We start from the raw sequence: 13,384 nt of genomic DNA, 5'->3' as shown, positions 1-13,384 counted from the left end.
AAATGCCCCATAAAAAAATTATAATGCCCCTTTAGTGCCCCCATACAGTATAATAATAATATTTGATAATATAATATATTACAACCCCTTCAAGGACACAGTATTTTGTCCTCTAATTGTGCCCACAGTATTATGCCATCTGTAGTACCCCTACACAGTATAATGTCCGCTTAGTGGCCCCCACACAGTATAGTGCTCCCCTGTAGATTTTGCCATACAGCCTCCCTGTAGACAGTGCCATAATTCCCCACCTCCTTTTTGTAGATCGTGCCATACAGCCCCCACCTCCCCCTTGTAGACAGTGCCATACAGCCCCCCACCTCCCCCTTGTAGACAGTGCCATACAGCCCCCCACCTCCCCCTTGTAGACAGTGTCATACAGTCCCCCACCTTCCCCTTGTAGACCGTGCCATACAGCCCCCCACCTTCCCCTTGTAGACAGTGCCATACAGTCCCCGAACCTCAACCTTGTAGACAGTGCCCCCAAACAAAAACAAAAATTGTACTCATCTAGGCCCCGTTCCCATGATGAACTGAGCTGCTCCATGAAGGGACCCTGTAGCCTAGCACAGAATTTCCCAATCTTTTCGGACTCGAGGCAGCACTGGAAAAACTAAAATTTCCTCAGGGCCCCCCTACCAAAAATTGCTTTGAGAAAGACAGAAAACGGCTAAGAACAAGCACTACACTCGTCGGGTATGTTCACACACGTTTTTTGTAAGGCAAAAAAAATCTGCCTCAAAATTCCTTCAGCAACTGACAGCGTTGGGTGACCTTTTTTTTGTTTTTTCTTAAGCTGTTGAAGCGAATGCAAAAGACGCTGGAAAAAAAAAGCTCCAAACGGGCGCCGCAGGTATTTTCTTCCTCCTATTAATTTCAATTGGAGGTCAGAGGTGGAAACCACTTGAAGACCATCAGCCCCCCACTCACAGTAAAATGACCATCAACCCCCCACTTACAGTAAAATGACCATCAACCCCCCACTCACAGTAAAATGACCATCAGCCCCCCACTCAAAGATTCCCCCTGTAGGTAGCGCCACACAGCTCCTTGTGGGTAGCGCCACACAGCCCCTTGTGGGTAGCACCACGCAGCCCCCTTGTGGGTAGCGCCAGGCAGCCACCTTGTAGGTAGCGCCACGCAGCCCCCTTGTAGCTAGCGCCGCGCAGCCCCCTTGTAGCTAGCGCCGCACAGCCCCCTTGTAGGTAGCACCGCACAGCCTCCCTGAAGAGTGGGCCGCACAGCCCCCTGTAGGGAGGGCCGCACAGCCCCCTGTAGGGAGGGCCGCACAGCCCCCTGTAGGGAGGGCCGCACAGCCCCCTGTAGGGTGTGCCGCACAGCCCCCTGTAGGGTGTGCCGCAAATACCCCTGGTAGGGTGTGCCGCAAATACCCCTGGTAGGGAGTGCCGCAAATACCCCTGGTAGGGAGTGCCGCAAATACCCCTGGTAGGGAGTGCCGCAAATACCCCTGGTAGGGAGTGCCGCAAATACCCCTGGTAGGGAGTGCCGCAAATACCCCTGGTAGGGAGTGCCGCAAATACCCCTGGTAGGGAGTGCCGAAAATACCCCTGGTAGGGAAAGCCGCAATTACCCCTGGTAGGGAGTGCCACACAGCCCACAGCTCCTGGTTGGTGGTGCCCCACAGCCCCCTGGTTGGTAGTGCCCCACAGCCCCCTGGTTGGTAGTTCCCCACAGCCCCCTGGTTGGTAGTTCCCCACAGCCCCCTGGTTGGTAGTGCCCCACAGCCCACTGGTTGGTAGTGCCACACAGCCCACTGGTTGGTAGTGCCACACAGCCCACTGGTTGGTAGTGCCACACAGCCCACTGGTTGGTAGTGCCACACAGCCCCCTGGTTGGTAGTGCCACACAGCCCCCTGGTTGGTAGTGCCACACAACTCACAGCCCCCTGGTTGGTAGTGCCACACAGTCCACTGCCGCCTGGTTGGTAGTGCCACACAGCCCACTGCCCCCTGGATGGTAGAGCCACACAGCCCCCTGGTAGGTAGTGCCACACAGCCCCCTGGTTGGTAGTGCCACACAGCCCACAGCCTCCTGGTTGGTAGTGCCACACAGCCCACAGCCCCCTGGTTGGTAGTGCCACACAGCCCACAGCCCCCTGGTAGGTAGTGCCACACTGCCCACAGCCCCCTTGTAGGTAGTGCAAGGACTACGAAATGACCCTGATAGCTGGCGGGCAATAGACATTCAAAAAAGGACAACTGTGCAGGAGCACGCAAAATACCCAGCTTTCCCAGCTATCAAATAAATGTGTGGAAATAAACTAAGGTATAACTTTTATTTAGTCTGAGTAAAGGATTAATCCTTTTAGCTAGATTAAATAAAAGTTATATCTTAGTTTATTTCCACACTTTTTTTTGATACCCGGGAAAGCTGGGTATTTTGTGTGCTCCTGCAGTTGTCCTTTGTAGGTAGTGCCACACAGCCCACAGCCCCCCTGTAGATAGCAACACCACCCCCTTCCAGGAAAGATAACGCTACTGTAGCTCTCTGAAGGAGCAGAATCCCCGTGTGGCCGGGGGATTCCGCTCCTAGAGCGCTGCTTGATGCCTCTGTCCATATATGGATAGTGACATCAGGGAAAACTCCTGAAGCGGAATCCCCGGTCACAGCGTTTCAGACGCTATGACCGTCGATTCCACTCCAGGAGAAGCTCCTGTCGTCTGTGTCCATGACATCATTGGCTTCTCCTGGAGTGGAATCCCCGGTCATAGAGTCTGCAATGCTGTGACCGGGGATTCCGCTTCAGGAGTTTACCCTGATGTCACTGTCCATATATGGACAGAAACATCAAGCAGCGCTCCAGGAGCGGAATCCCCGGCCACACTGGGATTCCGCTCCTTCAGGGAGCTACAGTGGCGCTAGTAGACAGCAGAGCAGGGAGATACCTCCCTGCTCTGCTATAGTGCCCCCCTGTAGATAGCAACCCCACACCCCTTCCAGTGTAGATAGCGCCACTGTAGCTCCCTGAAGGAGCGGAATCCCAGTGTGGCCGTGGATTCCGCTCCTGGAGCGCTGCTTGATGCCTCTGTCCATATATGGACAGTGACATCAGGGAAAACTCCTGAAGCGGAATCCCCGGTCACACGGGGATTCCGCTCCTTCAGGGAGCTACAGTGGCGCTAGTAGACAGCAGAGCAGGGAGATACCTCCCTGCTCTGCTATAGTGCCCCCCTGTAGATAGCGCCACTGTAGCATCCTGACGGAGCGGAATCCCCGTGTGGCCGGGGATTCCGCTCCTGGAGCGCTGCTTGATGTCACTGTCCATATATGGACAGAAACATCAAGCAGCGCTCTAGGAGTGGAATCCCCGGCCAGACACGGGGATTCCGCTCCTTCAGGGAGCTACAGTTGCGCTAGTAGACAGCAGAGCAGGGAGATACCTCCCTGCTCTGCTATAGTGCCCCCCTGTAGATAGCGCAACTGTAGCTCCCTGAAGGAGCGGAATCCCCGTGTGGCCGGGGATTCCGCTCCTGGAGCGCTGCTTGATGTCACTGTCCATATATGGACAGAAACATCAAGCAGCGCTCTAGGAGCGGAATCCCCGGCCACACACGGGGATTCCGCTCCTTCAGGGAGCTACAGTGGCGCTAGTAGACAGCAGAGCAGGGAGATATCTCCCTGCTCTGCTGTAGTGCCATCGCTACCGCTATAGCAGCCGCAAGTGGCTGCTAGCGGCGCCACCGCCCTCATGCTCGGTGTCACCGCTAGCAGCCGCTATGGCTACTACAGCGGTAGCGACGGCCACTAAGTGAAGAAGCACCCGGGTGAAAAGGCGCCTGCAGTTAGTGTGTGTATCCCCGCTGCTAGTTGCAACGGCGCGGGGATACACACACCCGCTGGCGCCCCTCTTGCCGTGTGGCGTCTGGCGCCCTGTGCGACCTCACTAGTCGAACATAGCTAAGGCCGGCCATGCTGTGACGTCACACTGACAGTTGGAATACATTACACTACTAGGTCAAAAAAGAAAGTGCGAACACTAAAAAAAAAAAAAAAAAAGTCAATAAAAAGGTTTTAGAAAAGTGTAAAAATAAGTCTTTTATTATAGGGAAAAAATCTAAACGTTAAAAAAACCGTACACATATTTGGTATCAACGCGTTCCTAACGACCCAAACGATAATATTATTTTTCCCGCCCGGTGAACACCGCAAAAAAAGAAAATAAACGAAAGACTATGCCAGCATCGCTATTTTTTTGGTCACCACCCCTACCAAGATATAGAGTAAAAAGTGATCAAAAAGTCGCATTTACCCCAAAATAGTACCAATAAAAATGAACACCAGTCCCACAAAAAAACAAGCAATTACAGAGCTTTTTTGAGTGAAAAATAAAAAAGTTACGGCTCTCAGAATATGATGACACAAAAAATAAATCATTTTATAAAAATGTGATTTTATTGAGCAAACACTGCAAAACATAAAAAAAACTATATACATATGGTATTGCTGAAATCGTACTGACCTGCAGAATAAAAGTAAAACTTAATTTATTGCGCACTGTGAGTGCCGTAAGAAAAAAATAATTAAAAACGCCAAAAATCACAGTTTTTTGGTCACCTTAGCACTTACATTTTTTTAATGAAAAGTGATCAAGAAGTTGCATGTAACATAAAATGGTATGAATAAAAGCTACAGCTCGTCCCGCCAAAAATAAGCCCTCACACCGCTCAATCAACCAAAAAATAAAAAAAGTTTTGGCTCTCAGAATGTGATGATACAAAACAATTTTATTTTTTTTAACAGTCTTTTCTTTGTAAAATATAAAAAAAAAACAATATAAATTTGGCATTACCGTAATTGTATTGAGACGCAGAATAAGGTTAAAGTTGTCATTTTTACCGCACGGTGAAAAACTTAAAAACAAAACCCAAAAACTATGGCGGAGCACAGTTTTTCCCTATTTCAGCCCGCAAATAATTTTTTTGCATTTTCCCAGTACATTATATGGTACTTTAAATGGAAATAGAAACTACAACTCCTCCCGCAAAAAATAAGCCCTCACAGCACTCTATTGACAGAAAAAGTAAAACGTTATGGCACTTGGAAGGCGGCGAGTGAAAAACGAAAAAGCAAAAAAAGATCAGTCCTGAAAGGGTTAATTAATTTCTAAGGAAAAAAAAACCATTTATGACCACATATGGGGTATTGCCATACTCGGGAGAAATTGCTTTTCAAATGTTGGGGTGCTTTTCGTTGGGGTGCTTTTTGCATTGTTTTATCCCTTGTGAAGATTAAAAAATGCAACATTTTAGTGGAAAAAAATGTTGATATTAACCCCTTCAGGACCCAGACTGTTTTGGCCTTCAGGACGCAGCCGATTTTTTCAAATCTGACGTCTTACTTTATGTGGTAATAACGTTGGAATGTTTTTATCTATCCAAGCGATTCTGAGATTGTTTTCTCGTGATATGTTGTACTTTGTTAGTGAAAAAAAATTGTCGATAATATTCGTATTTATTTCTGAAAAACACCACAATTTAGAAAAATTCGCAAAAATTTGCATTTTTCTAAATTTAAACGTATCTGCTTGTAAAATAGATAGTAATGTCACACAAAGTATTTACTAGTTAACATTTCCCATATGTTTACTTTATGTTTGAATCATTTTTTGGACGTCCTTTTATTTTTCTAGGACGTTACAAGGCTTAGAACTTTAGCAGCAATTTCTCATATTTTAAAGAAAATTTCAAAAGGCCATTTTTTTCAGGGACCAGTTCAGTTCTGAGGTGGCTTTGAGGGACTTATATATTAGAAAATCCCCAGAAGTCACCCCATTTTGAAAACTGCACCCATCAAGGTATTCGAATCAGCATTCACAAAGTGTTTTAACCCTTTAGGCGTTTCACAGGAATTAAAGCAAAGTAGAGGTGAAATGTAAAAATTATTTTTTTTTTGCCGAAATTAATTTCGAATTCATTTTTTTTTTGTAACACAGAAGGTTTTACCAGAGAAACGCAAATCAATATTTATTGCCCAGATTCTGCAGTTTTTAGAAATATCCCACATGTGGCTCTAGTGTGATAATGGACTGAAACACCGGCCTCAGAAGCAAAGGAGCACCCAGTGGATTTTGGGCCTCCTTTTTTTTAGACTATATTTTAGGCACCTTGTCAGGTTTGAAGAGGTCTTGTGGTGCCAAAACAGTGGAAACACCCCAAAAGTTACCCATTTTGGAAACTACACCCCTCAAGGAATTTATCTAGGTGTTTAGTTAGCATTTTGACCACACAGATTTTTCGCTAAAGTTATTAGAATTAGTCTGTAAAAATGAAAATCTACTTTTTTTTCTGAAAAAACAGACATTTTTAATATTTACAAAAAATAATAAAGAAAATGCACCCCAACATTTGTAAAGCAATGTCTCCCGATTATGGCAATATCCCATATGTGGTAATAAACTGCTGATTAGACCCACAGGAGGGCTCAGAAGGGAAGGAGGCCATTTGGATTTTGGAGCACGGATTTTGCTGGATTGGTTTTCGGTGCCATGTCACGTTTGCAACACCCTGGAGGGACCAAAACGGGAAACCCTCGAAAGTGACCCCATTTTGGAAACTTCACCTATCAAGGAATTTATCTAGGGGTATAGTTAGCATTTTGACCACACAGGTTTTTCGCTAAATATATTGGAATTAGTCTGTAAAAATGAAAATCTACTTTTTTTATGAAAAAGCATAGAAATTTTAAATTTTTACAAGGAATAAAGGAAAAAAAAGAACCACAACATTTGTAAAGCATTTTCTCCTGATTACGGAAATACCCCATATGTGGTAATAAACTGCTCTTTGGACTCATGGCAGCGCTCAGAAGGGAAGTAGCGCCATTTGGATTTTGGAGCACGGATTTTGCTGGATTGTTTTTCGGTGCCATGCCGCCTTTGCAACGCCCTGGAGGGACCAAAACAGTGGAAACCCCCCCAAGTTACCACATTTTGGAAACACCCCTCAAGGAATTTTTCTAGGGGTATAGTGAGAATATAGACTCCACGGGTCTTTTGCAGAATTTATTAGAATTAGGCGGAGAAAATTAATATCACAATTTTTTTCCACTAAAATGTTGCATTTTCTCATTTTCACAAGGGATAAAGGCGAAATAAACAACCAATTTTTGTAAAGCAAATTCTCCCGAGTACGGAAATACCCCACATGTGGTCATACGTTTTTTTTCATTAGAAATTAATTAACCCTTTCAGGACTGATCCATTTTTTTGCTTTCTTATTTTCATTTTTCACTCCCCGCCTTCCATGAGCCATAACACTTTTCTTTTTCCGTCAGTAGAGTGATGTGAGGGCTTATTTCTTGTTGGAGGAATTGTAGTTTCTATTGACACCATTTAAAGTGCCATAAAAAGTGCTGGGAAACTGAAAAAAAAATAGGAAAATATAGTAATATAGGAAAAAAATCTGATTCCATTTTTTGGGGTTTGCGTTTTTTCAGCTTTCGCCGTGCGGTAAAAATGAAAACTACAGCGATTTTGGTGGTTTCAATAATTTAAGTTTTTTACGGTATATTGTAATAGTTCGGCCTTTTACGGACGTAGCGATACCAATTTTGTTTATTTTCTTACATTACTTTAGAAGAAAAATGGGAAAAGGTTTTTTTTTTAACTTTAAACTTTTTTCTTTCTCACTACTAATAACTTTAATTCTTCTACACATTTTATTAGTCTCCTTAGGGGACTTGTACCAGCGATCATTGGATCGTGGGTACAATATACCGCAATACTAATGTATTGCAGTATATTTTTATTTTACAGGCTTCTGTAACCGCACGATCGCTGTTCCTGTCCGTTAGTCCTGGGTGTCAGCTGTAATACACAGCCGACACCCGCAGCGTATGGAGCAGGCTCAGCACGTGAGCCCGCTCCATACATCAACCCCCGCACCATGACGTGCTATTAAGTCATAGTGCGCAAAGGGGTTAATGCACAGCGGATGGTGTGAATATTGCAATTTTCCACTGATATGCCATTTTAGTGCATAATATGTTGTGCCCAGTTTGTGCCACTGAAGACAAATACCTCATAAAACGTTAAACGGGTGCTCTTGGGTATTGCGATGCCATATATGTGGACGCAAACTGCTGTTTGGGCACGCTGCAGGGCTCAGAAGGGAGGGACGCCATTTTGCTTTTGGAGCGCAGATTTTGCTTTGTAGTACTTCAGTTTATAATGTGGGGGCATAAGTAATCAGTGCGGAGAACCTCAGGGCATAATAAGAGGGTATAATATTGCGGTAAATAAATAATAATTCATAGATGTGTGGCCGGTGTCGCACTGATAAATGGTGTCAGATGTTACCCGCTTTTAGAAAACACTGCACATTTTGCATCGCCATATTCTGAGAGCCAGAACTTCTTTATTTTTTCACCACCGGAGCTGTGTGAGGGCTTATTTGTTGCGGGACAATCTGTCATTTTCATTGGTACCATTTTGGGGTACATGCGATTTTTTTAATCACTTTTTCTTACATTTTTTTGCAAGCCGGGTGACCAAAAACAAGCAATTCTGACAACGTTTTTTTAGTTTATTTTTTTGCGGCGTTCACCGTGCACAATAAATGACAATTTTACTTTATTCTGCGGATCGATACAATTACGGCGATACCATATGTATATAGGGTTTTTTTTATGTTTTGCAGCGTTTGCGCAATAAAATCCCTTTTTTATAAAATAATTTATTTTCTGTGTCACCATATTCTGAGAGCCGTAACTTTTTTATTTTTCAGTCAAAAAAGCTGTGTAAGGCCCCATGCCCACTTCAGTTTTTTCCTTTAGGGTGCTAGCCGTTTTTTCTGACGGCTAGCACACTGACCCATCCATTTCAATGGGGCCATGCACACTTCAGTTTTTTTAACGGTCCCGTTGCTCCGTTCCGATCCAAAGTGGAGCATGTCCTACTTTGGTCCGAGATTCTGTGACCCTGAGGCCCATGCAAGTCAATGGGGCCGTCAAAAAAACTGAAGGCACACGGAAGTCATCCGTGTGCCGTCCGTGTGTGACGGAGCCGTTGCCTAGCAACGGCCGGGCGGACAGAAAAACATAACAGAAATATTACACTAATCGGCAGCCACTTGTCTCTATCAATCACTGATAGAGAAAAGAGGCTGCTGATTAAAACTAAAATAAAAAACAGTTCATACGTACCCGTTTGTTGTCTTGGTGACGAGGCCCTCTTCTTCCTCCAGTCCGACCTTCCTTTCTGATGCGGCAGCCTGTGATTGGCTGCAGAGGCCGCTGCAGCCTGTGATTGGCTGCAGAGGCGGTCACGTGGGATGAAGCGTCATCCTGGAGGCTGACCTTCTGACGTCATCCTGAAGTGCGTGACCGCCACTACAGCCTGTGATTGGCTGCAGCGGCGACATGGATGAAACGTCATCGCTGGGGGCCGGACAGGAGGAAAGGAAGTATGAAATTTATTATTATTTTTTTTTATTACATTAAAATTTTATTTTCCGAGCGCAGAGCATGGTACTATCCAGGGTGCTGAAAGAGTTACCGCCGATCAGTGCAGCCCATTAACTCTTTCAGCACCCTGGACAGTACCATGCTCGGCGCACGGAAACACGGGAGTGCACACGGCCGCTAAAACGGGCACACGGATCCGTCACAAACGGCTGTGAAAAATGTGTCGGAAGTGTGTATGAGGCCTAAGGGCTTGTTTTTTGCGGGACGGGTTGTAGTTTTTATCGGTACTATTTTCGGGTACATGCGACTTTTTGATCACTTTTTATTCTCTATTTTGGGAGGGGTGGTGAGCAAAAAATAGCGATTCTGGCGTAGTTTTTTATTGATTTTTTTTTGGGGTGTTCATCGTGCGGGAAAAAAATAACACTACAGTTTTATAGTTGGGGTCATTACGAATGCGGTGATACCAGATATGTGTACTTTTTTTAACGTGTTCATTTTTTTCCTATAATGAAAGTCTTATTATAGGAAAAAAATGCAGTGTTTGCTTATATAACTTACTTTTTTCACTTGTCCCACTAGGGGACACTTAGACTTGCAGCTCTGATCACTGCTAGAATACATTACACTACCTACGTAGTGTAATGCATTCCAACTGTCATTGTGACGTGACAGTCACACTGACAGGAAGCCTTGGAGGACCGGCCGGAGGCTGCTCCTCCAAGGCTTCCGTACATGGCAACCCGGAGGTCATTGTCTGACCTCCGATTGCCACCACAAGCATCGGCAGCCCCCACAATGAATTCGTGGGGGCTGCCGATGTGCTTCAACCCCCTTAAATGTGGCGAACGCAATCGTCGCCGCATTTATGGGGTAAATCAGCGGCGATGGACCACTGACCGGCAAGACTGGAGTGTCAGCTGTCGGGGACAGCTGACCTCCCGGTTCCCGGTTCCCTTCCATTAGGAACTACTCCGCAACTGTACGTCCTGATGCGGGAAGCAACCCCTCTGCAGGACGTACTATTGCGGAGCAGCGCGTGAAGAGGTTAATTTTCACGGCCTAATTCCACTAAATTCTACAAAAAACCTGTGGGGTCAAAATGCTACCTATACTCCTAGAAAAATTCCTTGAGGGGTGTAGTTTCCAAAATGAGGGTCACTTTTGGGGGGTTTCCACTGTTTCGGTCCTCTAGTGCATTGCAAATGCAACACGGCACCAAAAACCATTCCAGCAAAATCTGCACTCCAAAATCCAAATGGCGCTCCTTCCCTTCTGAGCACTGCTGTGGGTCCAAACATCAGTTTATGACCACATATAGGGGATTGCTGTAATCGGGAGAAATTTTCTCCTTTTTTGCTTGTAAAAATAAAAAAATTCGATGTTTTAGCAGAAACAAAAAGTAGATATTCATCTTCACAGACTAATTCCACTAAATTCCGCAAAAAAAATATGGGGTCAAAATGCTAACTATACCCCTAGAAAAACGCCTTGAGAGGTTTAGTTTCCAAAATGGGGACACTTTGGGGGGTTTCGACTGTTTAGGCACCACAAGACCTCTTCAAAGCTGACATGGTGCCTAAAATATATTCCTAAAAAAAGGAGGCCCCAAAATCCACTAGGTGCTCCCTTGCTTCTGAGGCCGCTGCTTCAGTCCATTACCGCACTAGGGCCACATGTGGGATATTTCTAAAAACTGCAGAATCTGAGCAATAAATATTGAGTTGCGTTTCTCTGCTAAAACCTTCTGTTACAGAAAAAAATGTATTACAAATGAATTTCCGCCCAAAAAAAAATGTACTTTGTAAATTTCACCTCTACTTTGCTTTAATTTTTGTGAAACACCTAAAGGGTTAAAATACTTTCTGAATGCTCTTTTTAATACTTTGAGGGGTGCAGTTTTCAAAATGGGGAGATTTACAGGGACTTTCTAATATAGAAGGCCCTCAAAGCCACTTCACAACTGAACTGGTCCCTAAAAAAAATAGCCTTTTGAAATTTTCTTGAAAATATGAGAAATTGCTGCTAAAGTTCTAAGCCTTGTAACGTCCTAGAAAAATAAGAGGATGTGAAAAAACGATGCAAACATAAAGTAAACATATGGGGGATGTTAACTAGTAACTATTTTGTGTTGTATTGCTATCTGTTTACAAGTAGATCCATTTAAATTTCGAAAAATGCTAATTTTTGAAGTTTCTAACAAATAAATATTGAATTGAATCAAACAAATTTTTTCACTCACATAACCTGAAGTGGACTGTGCACGCAAGGCATCCCAGGAATACTGATGGATGGAAACACATTAGGGCCTCGTTCACACAGAGTTTTTTGCAGGAGGAAAATTCTGCCTCAAAATTCCGTTTGGGATTTTGAGGCAGATTTTGTCCTTCCTGCACATCGTTCGATTTCCGCCGCGTTTTTCGCTCACGGCCATGGAGTGCTACGGGCAAAAAACTCAGACATACGCTTTCTCTGCCTCCTATTGATGTCAATGGGAGGTCAGAGGCGTAAACGAGCGAAGATAGGGCATGTCCCTTTCTCCCGCGAGGCAGTTTTACCGCTCGCGGGAGAAAACCACCCCCGCTCCAAAAAGCTCATCAAAATACTCTGTCAACAGGGCCTAGCAGAGGAGAATGCTAAAAAATTCCTCCTCAACGTTGAACAAATCTCATTAGCAGCCTCAGGAAATGTTTGGTGGAGGTGGTAGCTGCAAAAATGAAGATCTACAGGTTATTAAATTCAAGGCTTCACCTTTTCTCCCTGCACTGTGGGTGTTTATTCAATGTGCTCAATAAAAGACATGAACAGTACAATTGTGTTAGTTATTCGTTTAGTTACATTGTGTTTGTCTATAATTGTGACTTGGATAACAATCAGACATTTTATTCGTAATCAATACAGAAATCCAGGTAATTCACTTTTTGTGTGTGCAAACGTATGTAAAATGACTCAAACATCTAGCGTGTAATTGTATCCAGATGCATACTCATACATAGTAATTCAAAAACACGCTCTTTGGAAATGACTTGTAGTTGGTATCAATGATGTACCTATAGGAGTTGCAAAAGTAGAAATCGCACACGGCCCAAACCTCTTCAAGAGTCACGCAAAAGAGCACACTTAGGCCGGATTCACACGAACGTGATTTGCGTCCGTGCAGCCCGCGTGGTTTTCACGCGGCTCGCACGGACCTATACAAGCCTATGGGGGCATGCAGACAGTCCGTGAGTTTTGCTCAGCGTGAGTCCGCTGAAAAAAAACTCACGACATGTTCTATATTTAGGCGTTTTTGGCGCATCACGCACCCATTGAAGTCAATGGGTGCGTGAAAATCACGCATGCCCCACAGAAGCACTTCCAAGGGACAAGCGTTATTCACGCAATAACAGTAAAAAAAATGAATGTAAACAGAAAAGCGCCACGTGGTTTTCTGTTTACAAACATCCAAACGGAGTGTCATAAAGATGGCGGCTGCGCAAAAAGCACGCAGCCGCACATCCATATGAACAGGGCACACGGAGCTGTCAAGTGCCTTTTGCGTGCGCAAAACACACACGCTCGTGTGAATCCGGCCTTAGGAGTAAATGCAATAATCATGTCAGACAACGCTACCACACTACAAATTTCTAAGGGTATGTGCACACACACTAATTACGTCCGTAATTGACGGACGTATTTCGGCCGCAAGTCCCGGACCGAACACAGTGCAAGGAGCCGGGCTCCTAGCATCATACTTATGTACGATGCTAGGAGTCCCTGCCTCGCTGCAGGACAACTGTCCCGTAGTGTAATCGTGTTTTCAGTACGGGACAGTTGTCCGGCAGGGACTTCTAGCATCGTACATAAGTATGATGCTAGGAGCCCGGCTCCCTGCACTGTGTTCGGTCCGGGACTTGCGGCCGAAATACGTCCGTCAATTACGGACGTAATTAGTGTGTGTGCACATACCCTAAGTATTTAT

The sequence above is a fragment of the Rhinoderma darwinii genome, chromosome 5, assembly GCF_050947455.1.
Source record: "Rhinoderma darwinii isolate aRhiDar2 chromosome 5, aRhiDar2.hap1, whole genome shotgun sequence".
NCBI classification, from domain to species: domain Eukaryota; kingdom Metazoa; phylum Chordata; class Amphibia; order Anura; family Rhinodermatidae; genus Rhinoderma; species Rhinoderma darwinii.
This window is presented reverse-complemented; position numbering follows the sequence as displayed.